The sequence below is a fragment of the Engraulis encrasicolus genome, chromosome 1 (assembly GCF_034702125.1).
Source record: "Engraulis encrasicolus isolate BLACKSEA-1 chromosome 1, IST_EnEncr_1.0, whole genome shotgun sequence".
Taxonomy (NCBI): domain Eukaryota; kingdom Metazoa; phylum Chordata; class Actinopteri; order Clupeiformes; family Engraulidae; genus Engraulis; species Engraulis encrasicolus.
Window position 1 is genome coordinate 3088251 of NC_085857.1, and position 25167 is coordinate 3113417.

A 25167-nucleotide genomic window follows, 5' to 3' on the forward strand; every position below is an offset into this window, starting at 1 on the left:
CACCTATTCTCCTCAGAGCACTTTGCTGGTTTATTCGTGTTGTTTCTACACAGTCGGACAATGTCTGTTAAAGCATAATGGTGATTTGTATGTGTTTGTGTGCGTGCATGCATGCATAGTCTGTGTAAATCTGACAATAAGCCCATACGACTTTGTTGCTGTTGACCAACGTTGACGGAAGCACGTGAGCGAGAACTTATTGTCACGATGTGGGTGTTATTAAATACAGCGCATTTGCAGTCGGCCACAAATGACGATGAGCTCGCACCGGTTTGCTCTACTAACACACCACGTGTGAGGAGTGGGGGGACAGGCAGTGAGGAGGAGCTGAAGTGGGGACCTGCGCAAACTTGTGTAGAGGTGTGAGACAAGACCCATATACACACGTGAGTGAGTTGTTGACCAACCAGTTCATGGGCGCGTGACCTCGGAGGCAGTCCGCCGACGAGCGTTGAAGGGGATAAGCAACTGCAGAGGTTGCAAGATCTGACTGCAGCCGCATTCATCCCGCGATAGTTTTACACCATGTGACATGTCACCTCGTCAACGCAACGTCGACGAAATTTCGAAGTTTGACAGGAAATCTAACCGTCATGCAGCATTTTCCATCCAGGGTGCATTGCTGTCTAAATGCGCATGCATGTGTTGACACATCTCGAATGCGCCTAGTGTGTTTGTGTGTGTATGTGTATGTGTGTGTGTGTGTGTGTGTGCACGCATGTGTGTCACACTTTTACAAACAGCAAGGAAATAGAAATTAAAGAACTCATGTCATTTTCAGAGGATATTGCAACTGTGACGATTAATAAACTGCAGTCATAAAAAAACAAAATAGGCAAGGTTGCTAGGCATCTGAATGTTGAAGAATGTAACTGCACACTACATGTCGAGACTCCAAGCAGGGCTTCAAACCAGGGGGGCATTATTTGACTGGTTAGCTTCGCCGATTAGCAAATCGCCATTTTCGCATTTCCGACATCCACTTTCCATCTACTTCGCTCATAATGATTGGTGGGGTACGCGAGTTTAGTGTTGGGCGCACAGGTCTGTGGTTGGGCACCTCCATGCATTCAATGCCCGTCTTCCATATAGCTTTCTGATCAACCGTAAGTCAGTCAGCAACGTGGCACGTAATTGGCTGAGTAAACTGTCGGCGGAAATAACTCCATTTTGGAAACTGAAAAAAACTTTCAATTTTGGCTGAATTCACTAGCCTAGCATTTCCCATTGAAATGGCTGGAGGCGGGACTTATTCACTCTCTCAAGTTCTTTCAGTACCTCCATGCCTCAAACAAAAGATGCTATTCAGCAATTGATTGGTTAGTTAAGGCAACCCTGCTGCCATTAAAATGTGCTTCCAATCCTGATACTTCACTTGAATTTTTTTTTCAGAGTGATGAATAAATGTATTGCTGAATAAAATAAATCAAAACTGACATGAGAAATGAAACCTCCTAATGATGTTGGTGCAGCTTGGACTTGACACATGACATATTTGAAAAATAATCAATAATTAAAATAAATAAATAAACAATTCAACAAAAAGGAATAAAATTGACATGACCAATGAAACCTCCTGGTGTTGATGGCGTGGGTTGATCTTTGCACAATATGACCATTAGCTCTAAAAAGGGAAATGCTTTCAGGCCTTTTCAATGGCTGCAGTGGCCTCCCATCACCAACCTACATGGAGGCAATTATCATCTCCTGTACTCATTCATTTACTGGTGGTCACATTGATGAACAATTCCTACAACCATCACTTTACCACACACAAGCTAGCACAGACACAAACAGACATACAGACACATACACCCATGTATGCACGCACGCACGCACATGCACACACACACACACACACACACACACACACACACACACAAATGGCTACATCTGGACATGAAAATATCACACGGCTAGTCATAGTATTTGACAGTGTACAGCTAACAAAAGAGCACAGCTGGCCTTTGTGTATGTTTTAAAAACTAGCACTTTGTCAACCCCCACAATATGTCAAGCCCCACAACGTGCGAATTCTGACTATTTCTGTCTGTTGTGACATCCTCAACTCTCAGTAATCTCAGTGCAGTGGCAATTATTGCTCACATAACCAATACAATACAACACACCACACTACAATACAATATGACACAGCACAACCTGATACAGCACTATCGGTGGATGGGTTTGTCTGAATACCATGCTATTGCGTGGGCTCTCTGAGTCCTTCAAAGTAAACCAGGCATGAAGGACAGAGAGGTATCACTGCTATTGCACAACCACACGACGACCTCTTGTCTGCTGACAACGGAGCATGAGGAAACAACTGTAGCTGTGTCTGTACATCCATAGTCGAGACAGAGAGCCGATGTTACAAACTCGACGGGGGGTAAGGATTAATCTGTGCATGAAGCATACAAGCGATCCTTCCTGAGAAACGTGTGGGATTTATGAACATGTAGCCTACTTGAACAATGAAATGTGCCTAAATATACGAACACCTACGGCCATTCCCTTCCTCACTCAGTAGCTATTCCAAGGCCTCCAAACCCATGCTCCTCTCCTCTCCATTCCTTTCCTGCTCCACTCTGCTATACCAGTGTTCCTCAACCTTTTTTTAGGCGAGGCACCCTTTCAATTCATGAAAAATTTTGAGGCACCCCAAACAAACAAACCGTAACATGGCATAGCATCCGATACCACAAAAGCTTAGAAAAGTAACACATTTGGAGACGCTCGAAGTTGCAGACTGGGGCGACCTATATTTACTTTATTGTGTGTAAATGGCAGATGAAAGATTCCACTGACTAGCATTAACTTATCAATTTAGACAAATATGTATCTATTACATATTTTATTTCTCAGCCACGTTTCCGCGGCACCCCTGCGGCTATTCCAAGGCCTCCAAACCCATGCTCCTCTCCTCTCCATTCCTTTCCTGCTCCACTCTGTTATACTCTCAAACTCCTCCCATCCATCTCCTCTCCTTTCCTCTCCTCAACTTTTCTTCCATTGAATCTCCTCACTTCCTCTCTTATCTACACTTTTCCTGTCCTTTCTTCCCTCGCCATCAGCTGTGAAGTCAGTAGAGGATCAATAATAGCATGTATTGATTAGATAGTCATGAAGTGAGTGTTACATGCAACTTGTGTAGTATCAGAGGGGAAGAGAAAAATGCTCTGACCGAAATCATTTTCCCTGTCGGTATTGTCAAACACCTCTTGTCAAACACCTCTTCTCCCTCCATCTCTTCCTGTTGCTCTGTGCCTGAAGAGAGTTCCTGGGACTCAATTTTAATTTTAAGACTTTTTCTGCAAGCAAAAGCTCAATGTCTGTGGAGATGTGTATTAGGCCTTAGATTTCGATTATTTCTCCCCAAAATTTTCGATTTCGATTTTAATCACGATATGAATAAAATCACAATTTTTTTTAATTTAAAAAAAAAAAAAAATCCGGGGGAGGGGGGCATGAAGGGCATGAATGCAACACATGGATTGTGAAAAATGGTGCAAGGTATGACACCTAGAAAGGACTTTATAAAGGCTGGTCCAGGGAAAATAGCAAACTGCACAGAACTGCACACAAAAATGCATAATCTCAGAGAAGAGACATACACAAGTTTATATTGGATAAATAGAATATAGCCTAGAGAATACAGCTACAGCTAGTCTACTGCTAAACCAATTCGAAGTCACATCAAATGTGGGCCATTACTTTCAAAAACGAGGCATAGAGAACTTTGTAATTAATTTATTTACAGGCTCTGATACCGTCCTTCCCTTGTAGTCTACTATACAATCTCTGATGTCACCCTCGTAGTCACTACTGTCTGGAGCCTGCAGTGACTGGCAGAGGGAGAATCAGACTGAGACGGCGGGGCATGGCACCCTTCTTGCTAGCGCATGGGGCGCGATTTCAAAATAAAGAGTGCACAGCGCGATCAGACAGAAAAAAAATAAAATAATGCGCATCGAACATCTAATTTGTAATCGTAGACAATTTTGACATCACGATTAAAATTGAAATCGAAAAATCGTCCAGGCCTAATGTGTATATGCATGAGTTTGTGCCTGTTTGTTTTCATGCGCATGTGTGTTTGGATTGATTGATTGATTGATTGATTGATTGATTGATTGATTCTTTCTTTCTTTCTTTCCACAGCATTTATCTGTCAACAATAAAGATGTACAGGATCCAAGATCCGGTTCCGGATCCGACAGGATAATAGGGTTTTAAGACTATCAGGATCCGGCAGGATCTTAAGCACTGGATCCGGAATCCGGCAGTTACCTAAAAATAAGGATCTGGGGCATCTCTACCTTTTACGTAGCCTAGGCTTTTCAGTCAGTCTTTCACAACCCCAATTGCTGCATGGAGTGAAAGAACTTTGGAAGCGGCCAGTGCAGGCAGTGTGGCAGTAAGCCAATGAGTCACAAAAATAGTTTGCGCCAACGTAATAAAAAGGGCCCACATGTGCGAGTTGGCTATGTGTTTCAACCCTTTCGTAGGATCCGGTATCCGGTTCCGGATCCGGCAGGATCTTAAGCAGTGGATCCGGTATCCAGCAGGATCCTAAAAATCAGGATCCGGTGCATCTCTAGTCAACAATCACTCTTCCACTTTCTATTCACCCTTTCTTCATATGTTGGGTTTGTCTTCACTCTCTCTGTATGTCTTTACTCAACCCTTTGTCCTCTTTGCCCCACCCACCCACCCACCCTCTCTCTCTCTCTCTCTCTCTCTCTCTCTCTCTCTCTCTCTCTTCTACTTTGACAGAGGGAAGAGTGTGGTGGAATTATAAGCAGCCTGAAGGAGCACTAATTAAAATCAATGGACAAGTAGTGAGTGCTCATTAAACCCGAATGTGAGTATTTATCTTTGAATGTTAATTAAACTGATCTTTAAAATAAGAACCAAGGACTGGAGGGTGGAAAGTGGAAAATGGTTAGAGCTTTTGAGGAAGACAATGGTTTGGAAGTGTAAGTCTAACAGTATGAGAGCTCACATTGATGCATATGTATTGACTGTCACATCTGAGGGTGCATGCGTGAGGGTGTGCACATATGCACACAAATTTACTTGTGTAGAAATCTGAGAGTCCCTGAGAACAGTAATTTCTACCACAAAAGACTCGATAGACAAAATGCAAAGAATGTTATTTATTAATGACAAGGAAGACAGTAATTCTCTTTGGCGTATGCCCCCGGCCTGCCTTGGAAATTGTCTGTAAAGGGGGGAGCATATCCTGCCGATGAATAAGGCAGGGGGCGAAGCCTACCCCCCACCACAGGACGGGGACCGAATGGTGACGGCGGCTTGCGGAGAGGGCTAAGAGGAGGCCAGAGCGAACCGGGACGTCGGGAGCGGAGGTTGCTGGGGCGGAGGTGGGCGTCTGCGTCGGCGTACTCTGAGTAGCAAAGGGTGGAAGCAGACAGAAGACATTTAAAGAAACGCACAGACATCCTATTGGCTGCAGGGAGAGGCAAATGAGTGACGTAGCGGGGGAACCCCGAACTGAGAGTAGGGATTGCAGGGACGTGCACAGGAATTTCAAAGGGCAGTTGCTCTAACCTGAAGAAAGGGCAAGCCCCCCCCCCCCCCCCCCCCCCCCCCCCCCACCCCCCCCCCCCCCCCCACCCCCCCCCCCACCCCCCCCCCCCCCCCCCCCAAAAAAAAAAAAACCCATCAACAATGAGCGGCCTTCAGAATTTTTAGGAAACTGCACCATGGGTATTATTATTTTTAGTAGTAGTAGTAGAAGTAGTATATTATTAGCATAATTATTAATATTTTTTATTGTATAGTATCCTGAATATGCGTACCATATGATATAACATGCTAGTTTTTAAACATGTAGGCCTACCTATTAATCATATCAGAGATGATCAGCCTTATGCCCACCTGCCCTAAATGTCTCCTGATCCACATTTCCTCATGTGTGGTATGTGGCTGCCCCTAAATTAAATGAAATTATGAGAAAAAGCCTTGATAGTTTTTAAACCTGTATCAGTCACAGAGATTATCAGTCTTACTCTACGGATACACCAGCGGCGATGTGAGCGAGTCGAGCGACGGAAGTAATTGACTTTGTATTGAGACGAGAGACAAAAGCGATTCTGGAGACTAGAGCGATTTGCGCGACGAGCGCGACAATTTGAAGTTGAAATCTTTTCAACTTTTTATGACGCGGTTCGGCGACAAGCCGCGACAGCCAATGACTGTATAGAGGTCAGTGACCATAGCCAATGGGAATGATTGAATGCTTTGCCTTCTGCCTGTACGGACATACTCTAGTCTCCTCAGTCTCTCGTATCGTTTGCTGCTACACTCTGTCGCTTGAGTCGCGTCGCCGCTGGTGTATCTCTTCGGTTATGCCTACCTGCCCTATGTGCAGAGGTCTGTGGCTCTGAGTCATCCTCATCTTAAATGAAATGAAATGATGAGTAAATTAATAGGCTAAATATGAAGATGCTTAATCAATTAACCCACTGTCATCTTTATAATCCTTGTAGCAGCCAAAGTAGACTTTAAGTTATAATAAATAGAAATAGTTATAATAAAGATAATTTAATTTGAATTTGGAATTTCATTAATATGCATATTCCATGATTAAAATGATGAATATTACATAGGAAAGCTAAAACAATAAGAATTCACAGGTTTAGGTCATTTGTTGGGTCTTTTGTAGCCTATATTAAAATGTGTACTGTCGCTTTAAGAATTGACGAGCCGGCTTTCATTCAGATCGCAAAGAACCGTGGCGTGGGAGCGACCAGTTCTTATCTGTTGCTCTGAAGCCCCGAGCTTCTCGCATACTTTATAACCTTTTATTTTCATTACAGATATTTTAGTTAGTTCATGCACATTTTGTAGGCCTATGGGTCGGAGAATAGGCTATATCAGCGTAAGAAAACGCACTTTCCTAGCGGTCTCACCAAGATCAAACCTCTACAATCCTGAAAAAGATTCTCTGCCTCACCTGCACCTGTTCATTTTTTTCGCAGCCAACTCTGCAGAGATGTGCTTCCTTTAGCTAGCCTACCCCCTTAAGTTCTCTCTTGCTTGATAAAACGACAAGTCATCATCTGCATGTTTCTTAGTTGGGTTAGCCTTCCACAAAACAACCTGAGCCATGTAAAACGTTGACTGCAAGCAAGCTAGCTGGCTGTCGTATTCCCCCAATATCTGAACGTGGCACACCCCGGCTGTCAGATTATTTAGGATCAAACGTCCTAAACTCGAGATCGGCTTTAAGAGACATTAATTGTGATCATGTAGTTTAATACTGTGTAGTCTGCTGTGTTTCCAGCTCACCTCAGGCCGTCAGGGCAGTCGCTCTACTCCCACGACATCTTCGACATATTTTGCGTCTCTGCCCTGGTCGACTCGCATGCTTGTTCCCCCCTCCCTCCCATGTAGAGCTGCGCGTGCCCCCCGCATCGCGCATATGCTGCCCCTCCCTTTGCCTATCTCTCGAGGTGCAGGTGAATCTGAATTTGAAAACTTAATTTAGGAAGCTTCAATCAAAAATACGAATTGCAAAGCAAATCAGTTGAAACATGAAATCTTAGCCTATTTTTCCGAGGCATATCTACAGCTGGCTGTCGGGTTTTTTTGCTACCTAAACGTGGCGCTGGCTGGCTGTCAGATGTAGGCCTATGATAACTAAAAGTTCTAAACTCAACATTGTATTAGAGAGGTTGATTGTGAGCATATTTTGTACCCTAATATGTAGACTGTGTGTAGGGCTCTAGCCGACACCCAGGCATCTTCAAAATCTTTTGTGTGTCTTATAGGCGCTCAAGAGCCTGTCGCGTGCCTTCTCCCTCCCCACCGGAGTTGTTGCGTAGCCTACCTACCTCACATCGCTCGTGCCCATTCTCGACGGGTCTGATGAATTTGTATGACTGACTTAAGTCTTTATTGTACAAAACTTCAATCAAAATTATGAATTATAAAGAAATCAAATGATATTGAAATATGAAATTATAATTGCCATATTATTTTCCCCTCCCTTGGAAGGGCAATATCAGCCAATGTGGGCAAAAGGGCCGTTGCTCGGGCACCGTGGGCAACTATGCTCTGCACGTGCCTGAGGGATTGTATAATTAGTTGATGACTAGAGATAGGTACCGTCTCGCCTTTCTGGCAGAACTTCACGCTAAAGCTTACATTGATTCTCCATGAATGTGCTCCTTGAATGTAGATAAGATTAAAGGAATGTCAATACGCAAAATACAGCACGCCTGTCGAATAAGCCAATATACTGAACTACAACTAAACCGTACACTCAGCATATTATCACAAATGAGACATATTTTCACGCACGCATGCACGCACGCACACACACACACACACACACACTCTCACTAGCGTCTCCTGAGGTGCATTCTGCCTCCTTGTCAACAGAGAAGAGGATCATATACCTTGTATACATGACAGGTGGCCCTTGTCTGGTGTCTAATCTGTGGGGGTCTTTGAAAGCAATTTCAAAGCATTGGCGGTAGAATTGGACATGATCAAAACAGAAGAGGCACGGGATGTTCAGTTAGAGATCTATTGTGTGTGTGTGTGTGTGTGTGTGTGTGTGTGTGTGTGTGTGTGTGTGTGTGTGTGACTGTGTGTGACTACAAACAAGTGAGACTATGACACCAGCCCTGAGCATTGCACTCTTGTCTTCAGAGACAGACAAGATAGGAATGACAGCTCACTTGATGATGTTATTTTTGGCACTCTCCTCACCATTTCCTAGTTCCCTCACCATAGTAACCAGGTTGTTCCTTTCTTAACTATGCCAGTCAATCTGTCAATTGTCGGCTGAAAACCAAAAATGTTTAATCTAGTCTCTTTTGAGTAAAACAAAAGTGGCAAAATATGCAATTCTGACATTGAATCAATAACATCTTCAACATGCCTTACACCATGAAACTGGGAGGCTAATTTTGTTCAAAAGTATACAGCACAAACTGCACTGTAAATATAAGTCAAGTCAAGTCAAGTAGGTTTTATTGTCAATTTCTTTACATGCACTGGTCATACAAAGAATTTGAAATTACATTTCTTGCTTTCCCATACAGACATAGACTAATCTAGGTAAGGACATAGCCAGTATAGACATAGACAGTACTTATACATGGACTTAAGACAGTATGGACATAGACAGTGCTCATACAGACATTTAAAGTGCAAGACTGGACAACAGAAGACTTGTAGAGAACATACATTAAGAGGTAATTGTTGTGCTTTTGTGCTTTTCCTAAAGAGTCCTTTATAGCGTTCTGACATAGTAATAGTAGCATTTTGAAGAAAAATAAATATTAAAAAGGTCTATCAAGTACACCAGCAGCAGTGTGTGTGTGTGTGTGTGTGTGTGTGTGTGTGTGTGTGTGTGTGTGTGTGTGTGTGTGTGTGTGTGTGTGTGTGTGTGTGTGTGTGTGTGTGTGTGTGTGTGTGTGTGTGTGTGTGTGTGTGTGTTTAGTGCAGGTAGAAAGTGTGGTGTGTGTGTGTGTGAGTTGTGTGTCAGTGTGTGTATGTTTGGGTTTAGTGCAGAAAGTGCAGTGTGCTTGTGTGTGTGTGTGTGTGTGTGTGTGTGTGTGTGTGTGTGTGTGTGTGTGTGTGTGTGTGTGTGTGTGTGCGCGCATGTTTTGAGTTAGTGCAGGTTGAAAGTTCAGTCACAAATATAGTAGTGCAGGTGGAATGTTCAGTCGCAGATATGGTGGTGGGGGATGAGGGGAGGGGGTTGTCAGTGGCCTTGCTGGCTAGAGGCTGACAGTGGAGGGAGAGTGGGTTGAGTGTTCAGTATCTTGATCGCTTGGTGCATTGAGCTGCTTGCCAGCCTGGTGGTACGGGAACGGAGGCGCCTGTACCTCTTTCCAGAGGGCAGGAGGCTGAACAGTTTGTGTGCAGGGTGGCTTGTGTCTTTGATGATCATCAGTGCTTTCCGGGTGAGGCGTGTGGTGTAAAAGTATTTTCCATTCTCAGTATTATTCTCATTCGCAAATGGCTCCCCTTTAGCGTGACTTCATTGGCCTTTCTCACATACAGTAGCCGTTTCCACCATCCTTTAGTTATTATATATGCTCAGCGTAAAGAAACAAAACAACGGCAGAGATAACAAGGTCAGAACACTGTGTGTGTGGTGTGTGTGTGTGTGTGTGTGTGTGTGTGTGTGTGTGTGTGTGTGTGTGTGTGTGTGTGTGTGTGTGTGTGTGTGTGTGTGTGTGTGTGTGTGTGTGTGTGTGTGTGTGTGTGTGTGTGTCTGTGTCTGTGTCTGTGTCTGTGTCTGTGTGTGTGTGTGTGTGTGTGCTCATGTTTTGCAGGAAACGTGAACAAGAGTTGTTCATTGTCACAAAGTCTACATAAAAAGAACAAAAGTGCAGAGAGCAGCATGCAAAGAAATATTTAAAAAAAAAAAAAAAAGCTATTCCTCTCCTTCTTTTTCTTCATCATCTCTCATAACGTTATTCTTCACGCTCCGTTGGGGGTGAATTGCGATATACCAATTAGTGCGATGAAGGCAATAGTCTCCTGTTAGTCAAAAAGAAAGATCAAAGGGGGACTGGATGGCCTAGCTACCCCGCTGTACCCAAATTTGACCATCTGACTCCGGGAGCTTAGCAATTCAATGGAGGGTGTTAATGAGAAGAGTGCCAGTTCGTTCCATATTATTCACTATTATTCGCCCCTTTTCCGCCATGTTTTTGCAAGTAATATTCACAAACAAGAGGGAGCGTGCACATCAAGACAGAGACAAATATTAGGGGGAAAAAATCTGCTTTGTATTGCAAACAAATGTTCTGGTTCCTGAACTCTCAGGCTTTCACAATATAGAAGTGTGTGTTCATTTTTGAAACAGTCAACCTGAAACAGTCAGGTTTTTGTTACTTTCACAAGAGTGTTTTTTTTTTTTTTTTACTGAGGAAGACGCAGGTGCATCAAGTTTTGCACCAAAATTGTTAAAACATTTTTTTAAAAAAATGGGTCTAGTCACTAAAAAGTAGCCCAGTTTGTCATTCTGCTGTCCTGGACTGTGAGCACCACAAGGGCTGAAGAGGAGACGTTTTGTCCATTTGAGTCAAAAGCAAACTGTATCTCTCAAGGTCTTCATTACATCTTTTCACAAAGAAAAGTGACAACAACAGATCACGAGAGTGTCCTCGTGCTTACACATTCATACAGACTAGGGATGTAAATCACAGCTTTCATGACGAAACGATACGGTATCGATTTCCTAAATCAGGGATTCGATTTTTTTTTATACTTAAGAATTCCCCACGATACGATGCGATTCGGTTCGATTCTATTTTTTCCAATTACTTTTCTACTACTATTGTGTTATGGAGCTAGGGCATTCCACAGGGGCCAGTGATTCGATTATTTTCGATTCTTAAGAATGCCCCACAATATGATGCGATTCGATTAAATCGCGTGCCGATACTTCCGATACATCGATACATTTTGATTTTATTTACATCCCTAATACAGACGTAGCTTCAAAGTTCTATCCAGCTCACAGGACCAAAACACATTAATAGAACAACATTTTGCTGCTTCACAAGCTAATTGTCTAACATTGCCCACAGCAATGTGATGGAACAATAATAGCTGAATCTGAATGTAGCAATGGTGATGGCAGACTAGTGTTCCTTTAATCTACTGTTCTCTCTTCTCCTTTATTGATTCTAATCCTTCATCCCTCTTTCTGCTTTTCTTCTTCCCTACTCTTTCTCGTTAGTCCCTTTACTCTTTATTCCCACACTCTCCCTGCACCCTCTCCATCCGCTTGTTGATCTGACAGAATAATCTTCTATAAACGGTTTGTTGAGGATTTGTTAAAGTCCAGACAAATGTCTAGAAGAGAAAATAAATGCCATATTTGGGGCAGCCATTAGAGCTATTAGGGTCTATTAGCGCGTGCTAAGCTGAGCCATTTTACTCTACTCCATTCCATCCTCACTTTCCCTGCTTTCTCTCATTCACTTATTTCTATTTCTTCTATCTTCATCATTCATCCATCTCTCTCTCTCTCTCTCTCTCTCTCTCTCACACACTCTCTCACACGTCACCACATTCCTTCTTCCCTTCTCTCATTCATTCTCTTATATTTCTCTCTTTTCTCCCTCTCTTTTGCTGCCTATTTCAACCCTCCCCCTCTCTCTCACAAGTCCATTCATCATGCACAGCATTTATTTTTTTGTGCTGTGTGTGTGTGTGTGCGTGTGTGTGTCTCTCTGTGTGTGTGTGTGCGTGCGTGTGCGTGTGTGTGTGTAATAGGCAGAATCACATTTCACAGGAAGCTTTTGTTACACAGCACATAGAGTATACTGTGTATGTGAATATAAGAAGAAAAAAAAACATTTCAATGGACCAGTCTCTGCATGTTGTCATATATTTTTTTCTGGCACTCTCAAAAGAATCGTAGTATGTGCAGTTATCCAGCTATGGCATTCCTCCATTTCAAATGGAAGAGATGTTATGGCATTTCCCACAGCTTTCTTACAGTCCCCATGCCAATTACATATACCACCTAGGGCCTTTATAAGGACAGTCTTGTCAAAAGCATCGACCGGATTATTGACCCAAGTAAATGTCATCACAATTAGCGAAACGCAGGAGATTGCCAAGACTTCGTGAAGGATAAAAGCATGGGTGACAGAGAGGGAGGAAGGGTGGACATGGGCTATCATGGGAAATGGCACAGAAGGAGAGAGAGAGAGAGAGAGAGAGAGAGAGAGAGAGAGAGAGAGAGAGAGAGAGAGAGAGAGAGAGAGAGAGAGAGAGAGAGAGAGAGAAATATTTGATGTGTGTGTGTGCGTGTGCGTGTGCGTGTATGTCTGTGTGTGAGAGAGAGAGAGAGAGAGATTGAAATGGCTTCATGTTTGCCTGGATCATGAGCCTGAGAAAACAGAGTTGTCAGAAAATGTTTGTGCTTGGAGCAAAACAAAGCTTATGGTGACTGTGACTTGTGCTTCTGTTTAATTTTGTCATCCAAGTCCAAGATCCAGCTTATCTCAGCAGGGTACCAGGAATTAACACCTTGGAGGCACATTTTGTCCATAGCCTTGACACTGCTGATAACCGGCTATCAGGCAAAGCTGAAATGACTTAATCCGCTGGCTGAGCACTTGGGCTGCAACTGCCAGATGAAGTTAGATGGTTCAGAGTAGCTTTCGTCAGTTTGTTAATGCCCTGGAGAACATACACAGTCCACAGTCCACAGCTCCTGCTGTCTGTCACTGTACTTATCTAAAGCAGTGGTTCTTAACCGTTTTTTCTTGAAGCACCCCCTAACCTGTGCTCAAGACAAGCCGCGCACCCCTAACCCAACCTTCTACATGTATTTACGCACTAAAAAATAATTTAAGTGATTAATTACAATGAATCTTGCTTTCGACATTAATCAATATTTTAATGACTTTACATGGGGACCAAAACATGTTTTAATTTTGTCTAATTATAATGTTTGAAAGCAGATTTTTGGTCACAATCTCAACACAAACAAAATTCCGCGCACCCCCTGAAATCTCTGGCGCACCCCCAGGGGGTGCCCGCACCCCAGGTTAAGAACCACTGATCTAAAGGACTACATGAAATGTGCGGAATGGGCATGTCCTCATTTGCTGCAACATGCCCTTGTGAGTGACCCAGAGGTGCATATTGTCACCAGGCAAGGCAGGCAGCCACTTGGGGCCCCCAAGCCCCTATATGGTGAATAACAGCTCACACTTTACTACGATAGTGGCAATTTTGTTTCAGATGTTCATTCTTTTGAATTTCCGCTTGAGGCCCCACATTACCCTAGAATCGCCTCTGGAGTGACCATGACGTGACTGTGGCCATGTAACCATGGAATGGTCTTCTCATAGCAGATACCCTAAGACAGATACAGTCAGATAGGGCCTATAATCATATTGTAATATTATTTTATGGAATAATATAAGTTTTCTGTAATACAAAAAAAGTGTTAATATACACCAACTTGGTCACATCAATGAAAACAAAAAACCTTCTGGAAATTCCAATAATAACCCGAGTTCATGGCTGGCTGCAGGGGGTAACTTATTCTCTGCTTCTGCAAGACATCTTTTCCTTTTCAGTAGCAGCGGTGGAAAATTGAAAGAAAAAATGTCTGCACACTTAAATCCCCTTTGTGTTCTTTTTAATAATAGGCCTATATATAATATAAAGAACACAAAGGGGATTTAAGTGTGCAGACATTTTTTCTTTCAATTTTACACAGTTTTTGTTTATGTTTGGCACCTTTTAATCGAGAGTGCGGTGTGATCCGGCTAAACACAGTAGCAGCGGTGGAAAAGAAAGTAGAGAAAAGCCCTGGCGAGTCCTCGCTCCAAATCAGTGCATCAATCACACTGTGCCTGAACTCTCTCTCTGTGCTATTTGTGTGTGGCCCCAAGCACTGCATTACATTACATGCCATTTACCTGACACTTTTATCCAGAGCAAATCACAATGGAATAGACCAGACACTGCAAGATGGTTGGTGGATAAGGGTGAAATATGGCAGGAGTTATTCTCACCAAAGGAACCCTGGGACTTAAGACATTTATATAAAGGCAATGTCTGCTTTAGCTACGTACTTTCTCACCTAATGTTTCATATGGCTTGTGGAGAAATTGTGGATATCTGGTCACCTTACACACTCACGCGCACACGCGCACACGCGCGCACACACACACACACACACACACACACACACACACACACACACACACACACACACACACACACACACACACACACACACACACACACACACACACACACACACACACAGACACACAGAGACACACACACACACACACACACACACACACACAATTGGGTTATTAGGTCATTGTTGCCTCATATAAAACAGGTTTATATGATAGATTTAAGTGTGTGTGGGGGGGGGGGGCACCGCCTCCTCACCTCGGAGGGACAGGCAGATGGAGCACCCTCAGTGTTCATATTTGACTTTCATATATTTTCACCTCTTCTTGAAATATCATATTTTGATGAAAGTTCTCCAATGATAGCAACATAAAATAAGATTAAGGGACTTCCGCATTAGGCTAATTGAATTATTATGCATCTGCATTCTGCACCTGCGCTGCGGGACACCACAATTTGAGTTTATAGCAGCCATTCTATTGCAACGTTGCATAAAAGGCATAAAAAGTGCTAATAAATGCATACTAAACCCATGACATTACAGGAGTATTAAAATTAAACTGATGATCTTTTAAAACACATTGTTATTCACATCAGTGGGCCTAATATACCACTCCCCTCCCTGCAGGACATTTACACCACACGCCTCAACCGGAAAGCACTGATGATCATCAAAGACACAAGCCACCCTGCACACAAACTGTTCAGCCTCCTGCCCTCTGGAAAGAGGTACAGGCGCCTCCGTACCCGTACCACCAGGCTGGCGAGCAGCACAATGCACCAAGCGATCAAGATGCTGAACACTCAACCCACTCTCCCTCCACTGTCAGCCTCTAGCCAGCAAGGCCACTGACAACCCCCCCCCCCCCCATCCCCCACCACCATATCTGCGACTGAACATTCCACCTTCACTACTATACTTGTGACTGAACTTTCAACCTGCACTAACTCAAAACATGCACACACACACACACACACACACACACACACACACACACACACACACACACACACACACACACACACACACACACACACGCACACACACACACACACACACACACACAAGCACACTGCACTTTCTGCACTAAACCCAAACATACACACACTGACACACACTGACACACACACACACACACACACACACAGACACACGAACACACACACAGACGCACACCGCACTTTCTACCTGCACTAAACACATACACACACATACATACACACACACACACACACACACACACACACACACACACACACACACACACACACACACACACACACACACACACACACACACACACACACACACACACACACACACACACACACACACACACACTGCTGCTGGTGTACTTGACAGACCTTTTTAATATTTATTTATTTTTCTTCAAAATGCTACTATTACCATGTCAGAACGCTATAAAGGACTTTTTAGGAAAAGCACAAAAGCACAACAATACCTCTTAATGTATGTCCTCTACAAGTCTTCTGTTGTCCAGTCTTGCACTTTAAATGTCTGTATGAGCACTGTCTATGTCCATACTGTCTTAAGTCCATGTATAAGTACTGTCTATGTCTATACTGTCTATGTCCTTACCTAGATAAGTCTATGTCTGTATGGGAAAGCAAGAAATGTAATTTCAAATTCTTTGTATGACCAGTGCATGTAAAGAAATTGACAATAAAACCTACTTGACTTGACTTGACTAATATGAATCCTTAATAGGCTTCTGATGTGATGTTTTCTTTACAATGTCTTACACCTTTGTAGATTGATGGTGGCAGTGATGGTGGTCAGAATTAGAAAGCTTTTTGCCCCAGTAGGCTACTGACAGTCCAACAGCATGCTGTTGCCAACTGACAGGAGAGGATATTAAAAAGCCTACATAAATGCATCAAGTGTGATTGGCCTACTGGTCTAACTGTTAACCTATTTTTTTAGCAACCTAATACAGTGAAGAAGGAATGAGGGTACCTTGCTGTTTTTCCTCATTACTGAGTAATACATTCATTCATGTATGATATTACCGGTAATTATAGGCAATAACTTCATAGAATACATGTATTTGCCTGATGGGGCGATATAAAAAAGCTATTTTGACCGCGAGTGAAGGGCTCCCCCACCGGGACTCACTAGTTCGACGCCCTTTCGGTACTTACCGCTTACGTCATACGACCCTAAACCTAAACCTAACCCTAACCTTAACCCTAAACCTAACCCTAAACCTAACCCTAACCTTAACCCTAACCCTAACCTTAACCCTAAACCTAACCCTAACCTTAAATCGCTTGTTTGAAATGTTTGATTACCATGTGAAATCACGAGAGGGCGTCAAACTAGTGAATCTGTCCCCCACCTCCCGAAAGCCAATTTAAACACTGCCTTCCTCAACTTGTTGCACATATTTTGAAGTATTTGAAACATTTCTGTAAGATTCCAGACATTCCTGTTATTACCTACACACTGTACCTCAATTGAATTGCGTTCAATAATAGGAAACAAGGATGAGAAGAAAGTCACATTTATTGTATGCTGGTTCTTCTGCGGGTTTTATTGAACCAGTGAACCAGGAGAAAGGTGAAAAAGAGAAAAAAAAGGGAGATGATCAGAGGGAAAAGAAAAGAGGAAGAGAGAGAGAGGGAGAGAGAGAGTGAAATATTGATGACGAGAGAGAGAGAGAGAGCGAGAGAGAGAGAGAGAGAGAGAGAGAGAGAGAGAGAGAGAGAGAGAGAATAATGAACAAAGAGTGGAAATGGAAGATAGAAAAAACAGGTGGAAAGTGCCGAGCAACATATCACTGTAGCTGGGGCTCAGCAGCAGATTCAGCCATTTATATGTTCACCTTTGACCTCTGTGGCAAAGACAGAACAGTAATCGCAAAATGGGGGGTGATACGGAAAAATAATTTGCAACAGCTGCTCAGCCGTGAGAGATACAGAGGCAAAAACATTACTCCCACTTTTAGGTACGTATTATCTGCTATTATTTATGTCTTTTGTTTAGCTGTTTCTTAATTAACTTATCTTATTTTTCTTACTTAACTTAACTTACCCAGAGCCATTCAAATCTGATCACTGAGCATTATTAAGGAATCAAAAGTTCAATTTGAGTGTGTATGGCTCATCTGTGGATGTGTTCAATTATGGGGGCGGGGGGGGGGGGGGGGGGGGGGGGGGGGGCAGGAGTGGGGAAAACAGGGGAAAGGAAAGTACTGAATGATACTGTTCCAGAGAAAAGATTTTCTTTCAATCCAGGATTCATTTTAGAGATAATACTTAAATGCATATTAGAAAAGCAGAGTGCCTGTGCCTAAAAATGTAATATAAGACCATTAATAATGTTCTCACATGATTGCATAGGTTATTTCTTGAAAATATTTTTTTAACAATTGCTTCAATAGTTTGACAGAGGAACACAGGGCAGAGACACACATGGTAATGTTCATGTGCTACCAAATCATAAAGAGTGCTTGGACAGGCGGTTAAGAATATGGGTGTGCACACACACACAGCAGTGCTACATAAACACCAATAAATACTGCCTACAGTGTGCACATAATGAGCAACTGTCAGTAGTTTCTAAATCGCCTGACCTTTAGTGGGTACCAAGCTCTCTTTGTATTATGTACACAACTCAAGTGTTAAGCACGTACACACGCACGCAGACACACATACTTGCACACACACACACACACACACGCATGCAAGCACGCACACACACACACACACACACACACACACACACACACACACACACACACACACACACACACACACACACACACACACACACACACACACACACACACACACACCGACACACCTCCATCTTGAAGAGTCTGTATTTTCAGGCACAGATCCAGCACCACTTTCCCTCTTGCCATCACACATCTATCTGTCTCTGTCTTACTTCTCTTATCTCTCTCTCTCTCTCTCTCTCTCTCTCTCTCTCTCTCTCTCTCTCTCTCTCTCTCTCTCTCTCTCTCTCTCTCTCTCTCTCTCTCTCCTCCTTTCACGCCTTAAAATAATAAATCCTGAAATACCCATAAGGTTCCATATACTTCTAAGCTTAATGAGGCCTCGCTAAATGCATTATGGAGAATTATGTTAAGTCTTACAAATGTGATGTGCCTTCACCGTTCAGATAATGTAGGCCATTTGTAGGCCAATGTCTATTTCAGGCACTACATTTTCACACGCGCGCACACACGCACACACACACACACACACACACACACACACACACACACACACACACACACACACACACACACACAATTCCACAACTGTCACAGCAACGCCAAAACTCTCTCTCTCTATCTCTCTCTCTCTCTCTCTCTCTCTCTCTCTCTCTCTCTCTCTCTCTCTCTCTCTCTCTCTCTCTCTCTCTCTCTCTCTCTCTCTCTCTCTCTCTCTCTCTCTCTCTCTCTCTCTATCTCCCTCTCTCTCTCCCTCTCTCTCTCTCTCTCTCAGACTGACAGACAGAGAAGTCATGCCAGCCAGTGCTGTGTGAGTTAAGGCAGTGCTGTATGTTTCCCTCATGAACCCTTCTGAGGGGCCTGCAGAGATCCCTGGAGGCAGATGTGCATCCTAGTCTCCTTCCCAGATGTGCATCCTCGTCTCCTTCCCAGATGTGCATCCTAGTCTCCTTCCCAGATGTGCATCCTTGTCTCCTTCCCAGATGAGCATCCTTGTCTCCTTCCCAGATGTGCATCCTTGTCTCCTTCCCAGATGTGCATCCTCGTCTCCTTCCCAGATGTGCATCCTTGTCTCCTTCCCAGATGTGCATCCTTGTCTCCTTCCCAGATGTGCATCCTTGTCTCCTTCCCAGATGTGCATCCTTGTCTCCTTCCCAGATGAGCATCCTTGTCTCCTTCCCAGATGTGCATCCTAGTCTCCTTCCCAGATGTGCATCCTAGTCTCCTTCCCAGATGTGCATCCTCGTCTCCTTCCCAGATGTGCATCATCGTCTCCTTCCCAGATGTGCATCCTTGTCTCCTTCCCAGATGTGCATCATCGTCTCCTTCCCAGATGTGCATCCTTGTCTCCTTCCCAGATGTGCATCCTAGTCTCCTTCCCAGATGTGCATCCTTGTCTCCTTCCCAGATGTGCATCCTTGTCTCCTTCCCAGATGTGCATCCTTGTCTCCTTCCCAGATGTGCATCCTCGTCTCCTTCCCAGATGTGCATCCTCGTCTCCTTCCCAGATGTGCATCCTCGTCTCCTTCCCAGATGAGCATCCTTGTCTCCTTCCCAAATGTGCATCATCGTCTCCTTCCCAGATGTGCATCCTTGTCTCCTTCCCAGATGTGCATCCTAGTCTCCTTCCCAGATGTGCATCCTAGTCTCCTTCCCAGATGTGCATCCTTGTCTCCTTCCCAGATGTGCATCCTAGTCTCCTTCCCAGATGTGCATCCTAGTCTCCTTCCCAGATGTGCATCCTTGTCTCCTTCCCAGATGTGCATCCTAGTCTCCTTCCCAGATGTGCATCCTAGTCTCCTTCCCAGATGTGCATCCTAGTCTCCTTCCCAGATGTGCATCCTTGTCTCCTTCCCAGATGTGCATCCTAGTCTCCTTCCCAGATGTGCATCCTAGTCTCCTTCCCAGATGTGCATCCTCGTCTCCTTCCCAGATGTGCATCCTCGTCTCCTTCCTAGACGCCAACAACTCACAGCAGCAACAACTGTATTGACATGCCAATTAACCAGCCGGAATAATACATGAGCCTATGAGCGTGTGTGTGTGTGTGTGTGTGTGTGTGTGTGTGTGTGTGTGTGTGTGTGTGTGTGTGTGTGTGTGTGTGTGTGTGTGTGTGTGTGTGTGTGCTTGTGTGGGTATGTAGCATAGTTAGCAGCTATGGTTTCGAGAACTGCACTGCTAGTAAATAGAAATGAATGGTGCAGCTGGAGGGTGGGGGGGAGAGAGAGAGAGAGAGAGAGAGAGAGAGAGAGAGAGAGAGAGAGGGAGAGAGAGAGAGAGAGAGCAGAATGGCAGACGAGTTGTCAGTAGAGAACAGCTCCACCCAACCTCTGGTGCCACCATTCAGGTAATCAGGGAAGTCACTCCAACTGAATCCGAAGATTAAAAAAAAACACTTTGCCCAACAGGACATCGCACAAGGAGAGAGACCACTGTTTTCTGTGGGGACCAAAAGTTGTACAAAATCGACAATAACAACAACAACAACAAAAAAGACAAGAGGTACGCAATGCATACTTTACTTCAACATCTGTAAGTCGGGATGGTTGTGTTTGCAGCATTTGAATGGTGTCTCTATTTCGAGAGCCCTTGGAGAACTAGCGTTTAGAAGTCACAATTAGTAATAAACAAGACTTGGACTTGGACCAAACAACCAGCCAATGTTGAATAAGCCATTTTCAGAAATACCGGTACTGTCAGGGTTGCCAGATGAGGCTGATGATTTCCAGCCCAAAAAATGCTGAAAACCCGCCTAGAAGCACGAAATCCCGCCCACTTCTATTGATGTCTATGACATGCCATTTTTACCCGCACACTTCCATCCTAAGCAGCCCAATCTGGCATCACTGTGTACTGTCCCAGTCAAGCAGGTACAAGGCTATATGTAGGCAGGCAGACAGGGAAAGCACAGTGTCAGTGACACATGGCAAACCTTGGGTGCGTTCCAATATGCGACCTTGCTTCCTCCACTTGTGCTTGTGGCCTCGTACCAGGAAGTAATATGTCATGATGACATCACTGACAACAGCATTATATTTGAATATCTTGCAAAAGCTTAACTGTAAAGTCTTTTTCTCATTTGCAATTGGGATGGTGAATGAAAAACAGTCCCCCAAAAGGGAAACTATCAATCAACAGCTTACTACTAGCCTGATCTCTCAGAATTCCGTAGGAAGTGCCATTTCAGAAAATAATCTTAATTCATGTTTTATTTAATACAAAACTATAAAAATTGCATTTTTTTGTATTTTATTTAAGCTTATGTAATATAACTATGTATATGTATTATCAAGTACATGAATGTAAACCAAACCAACAACGGGATTCTCTAAAAATATAGAAGTGCAGGTCTTCAGAAATGGAGTAAGGGGGTTTCGAATGGCGTTTCACATGTTCGTTTCACGGATTTTGCCAAAATTCTGTGCACCTGGACACAGAGTTCATGAAGATCATGTTGGAATCTGAGTAAGCTAGTTGTAATGTTGATTGATATTTGCTAGTTTCCGTGGCATTAGGCCTATACTTTCTTTCATGTAATTTCAATCCTCGTCAAAGGAATACGAGAGCTTCACTCTGGTGTCATTCCTGGCCTTTACTTTGCTGACAAAAGCACACCACAGGCAAACAAGGCTCCATTGACCCTGTTTGGCTTCCAGATTTTACACTCAAACAGGAGAGTTACAACCCAGAACAGCAACAGAAAATATACTTGGTTGTGTTTGTTCCTCAGGATATTTATTTGTTTGGGATTTTTTTGCATCCCATGATGAATGTTGTTTTTCTTAGAAGAGCTTGCTTGAAGTTTAAATAATTTAATCACAAGTAAACGAGCTGGCAAAACACCACTTTTGACATGTTGAAGAGAGATTCCGTTGGTAGGTCAGTATAACAGCGAACGCCCAGTAGCTCCCCAACCTTTTTGTACCACAAACAGCATGTTGTGTGTTCAACCCTGCATGCAACAGCAGATATAAAAACGCCAATTCCAGCACCCTTACGATATCTTGAAACACACACAGGTATAATATCAAAATACATAGTATAATGTGAAAATGCAGAGACAGGCCCATGTATAAAAGAGGAAGTGTTGTGAATTCATATACCACCTTGAGGCTATTTTATACTCAAACACATTTTTTTTTGTGCTCTGCAGTTATTGGACTATCTTTGGACAGTATGATGGAAAGTGGAAAATGATGTTTTATATCAATAATTGATCACATACTTTACACACCAACGAACACTATCTGCCTTTCTATGGTGCCACTCAAAATGTTGAATTGTCTGTACTACCCACTTTAAGAGTGAAAAAGTGTTATGCCGTTTACAGTATAGACATAGCTGCATTCAGGTATCTATTCTGGATAGTAATATAGACAAGTGTTCTCCCTCAATACCTAACTCCTTCTCTTGTGTTACATTTATTGAACTAGCCAGTTTTGCATTACAGGCAGCAGGAGGAAAGTGAATGTACAGGATGTCTCAAATTGTCTGAATGTGTGCATAATATCCTTAGTCCTAGACACTGATGGGAGGAAGATGGGGGAGCTGATTTCAATTGGATTTGATATGGGCTCATTGTTGGCTAACAATACTGCACAGTGAAACGCTTGGCTCAGGAAATTGTCCCCAGAACATTTCACAACAAAACTTTCCAGGTCGGCTATAGGGGTTTCTGGGAGATATACATGTCCTAGCCATCAGTTCAAACTACACATACCAGAACCAGATCTGGCATAATGGGAAAAGTATTATTCTCTTTTATTAATCAACTGGAATATGTTTTCCTAAATGAATTATTGATGACTCGTGCTCAAAATAGCTCCTGGGCTCTGTATTTTAATTGTGTACGTACGTGCGTTTGTACTAGAGTGTGGCTCGGGCCGTATTTTTCTGTCCGAGCCCGGCCCTCAGCCGACAGAAAAGTGATCGACCCCGACCCGAGTCCGAGACTATTTAAAATTTTTGTGTCCGAACCCGTCCGAAGCCCGAGACCACTGTAATAACAACAGAACCTGTGCGCAAGCAAGATTTTCTATGTGGGCTCTTCCATACTCAAAATAGCACGTGATAAATAGCCAAGATAGGCAAAGACGTTAGGATGAGGCAATTTGCAGTAGCCTAATTTAGTTACGCACGCATAGTACGTATAAACACACACACACACACACACACACACACACACACACACACACACACACACACACACACACACACACACACACATGTGACAGCGCACCTTATGTTTCCTTCGGTTAGACTAACCAGAGATGTTGGGTGCGGTGACCAAAAGCATGGGAGGGGCGTGAGAGGATAAGAAAGGCGAAAACTAGGGAATACGTTTTGGATGCAGTCAGCACGCTATCGAAGCATTTGTTACGTTACTGTTAATGCAAATAAATCCCCGCGAGCCCTGTGAAGCTGCTGCTCCTTGTCGTTAAGAAGGATGGGCTATAATTTAACCCAGAAGAACCTGTTCGGCCCCCAAGAGAATGTAATTTCCCCTGATGTCCATGCGGTCAATATAAAATCAGGAAATGTTGCACGCGCATAGTTACAACTGTACAGTAAAAGTGACAACAATTAAGAAGAACCTACGTGAAGGACATGATATGTCACAGCGGACAAAGTAGTAACAGGAAACCTCTCCTACCTTACTCCACGTAGCTTGTGCATCTTCTTAGTTATCCATATTATGCTCCTTGCTAGCACATGCTGGAAATGTAATCCTTGGCGAACAATGCAGTGACAAACTTCGTCATTTTATGTTCAACATTCAAGACAGCCTCGGCATGCTAAAACATGGCCTAGGCTACACTAGGCCTACAACAAAATACCACGCGTCCGCTGACAACTGTTGATTTGGCGCTTATTAAGAAAACAAGTTGACTAGGCATCCCTACTCGGCTGACTGGGAGTGAGCGTCCATGTCGCCACTGGTAACTGGCGCGCGCATACAGCCAATAATAATCACTCGCACGAGTAGCCTGCCAACATTTTCATTTATGCATATTCAATTATTTATTTTTTAATCACAAAACTGCCGTTTGCATGAACTGAAACGTTTCCTCTGGTTGCTTACAATTTTCACAATGTCTGTTTGCTTCAAGCCCGAGTCCGACCCGAGTCCGACAGATATTCAATTTTTTTTGTCCGAGCCCGGCCCGGCCCGTCGGGTTCCGACCAGGCCCGTCGGGGTTCGGTCGGGTTGCCATGCTCTGGTTTGTACGTATGTACGTACGTGCGTGCGTGAGCATGTGTGTGTGCGGTGTGTGTGTGTGTTTCCAAAAGTCAAATGAAGGACAAATCATTTTGTGACAACTACCATTGCAGATGGCAGATTGAGCAGAAATTCCTCTATCGGTTGCAACCTGTCTAGCATGAACTGGACAGTGCATTATCTTGTATGAATTGGAAAAGAAATATGAAAATATTGTTGTCAGAAACAATGTCGGAAAAAAACTACTTGACTGCAAAGCTGTGTTGTTGGCGTGGAGACAGAGAGGTCTGTACACAAGTTCAGTACTCCTCCATTACTTACCTGTGGCAGCCCTGCCAAGAAACTCCTCCTCCTCCATTTTGCAGCTCCTCTGCCTGCTGTGAAGTAGAGGCACTCATAGACTGATTGCTTGGCCACCTTGTGCAATGCTCATTATAGTTCAGTGATGAACAAACAACTTCACAAACAATAATGCAAGCTGCGCTCCAGACTTGAGGCAGATGTGGCATTTTCACATGCAGTGACGGAGTAAAATTCAGTGGACGCTGCACACAAGAAGGCTTTTTTGGATAGATT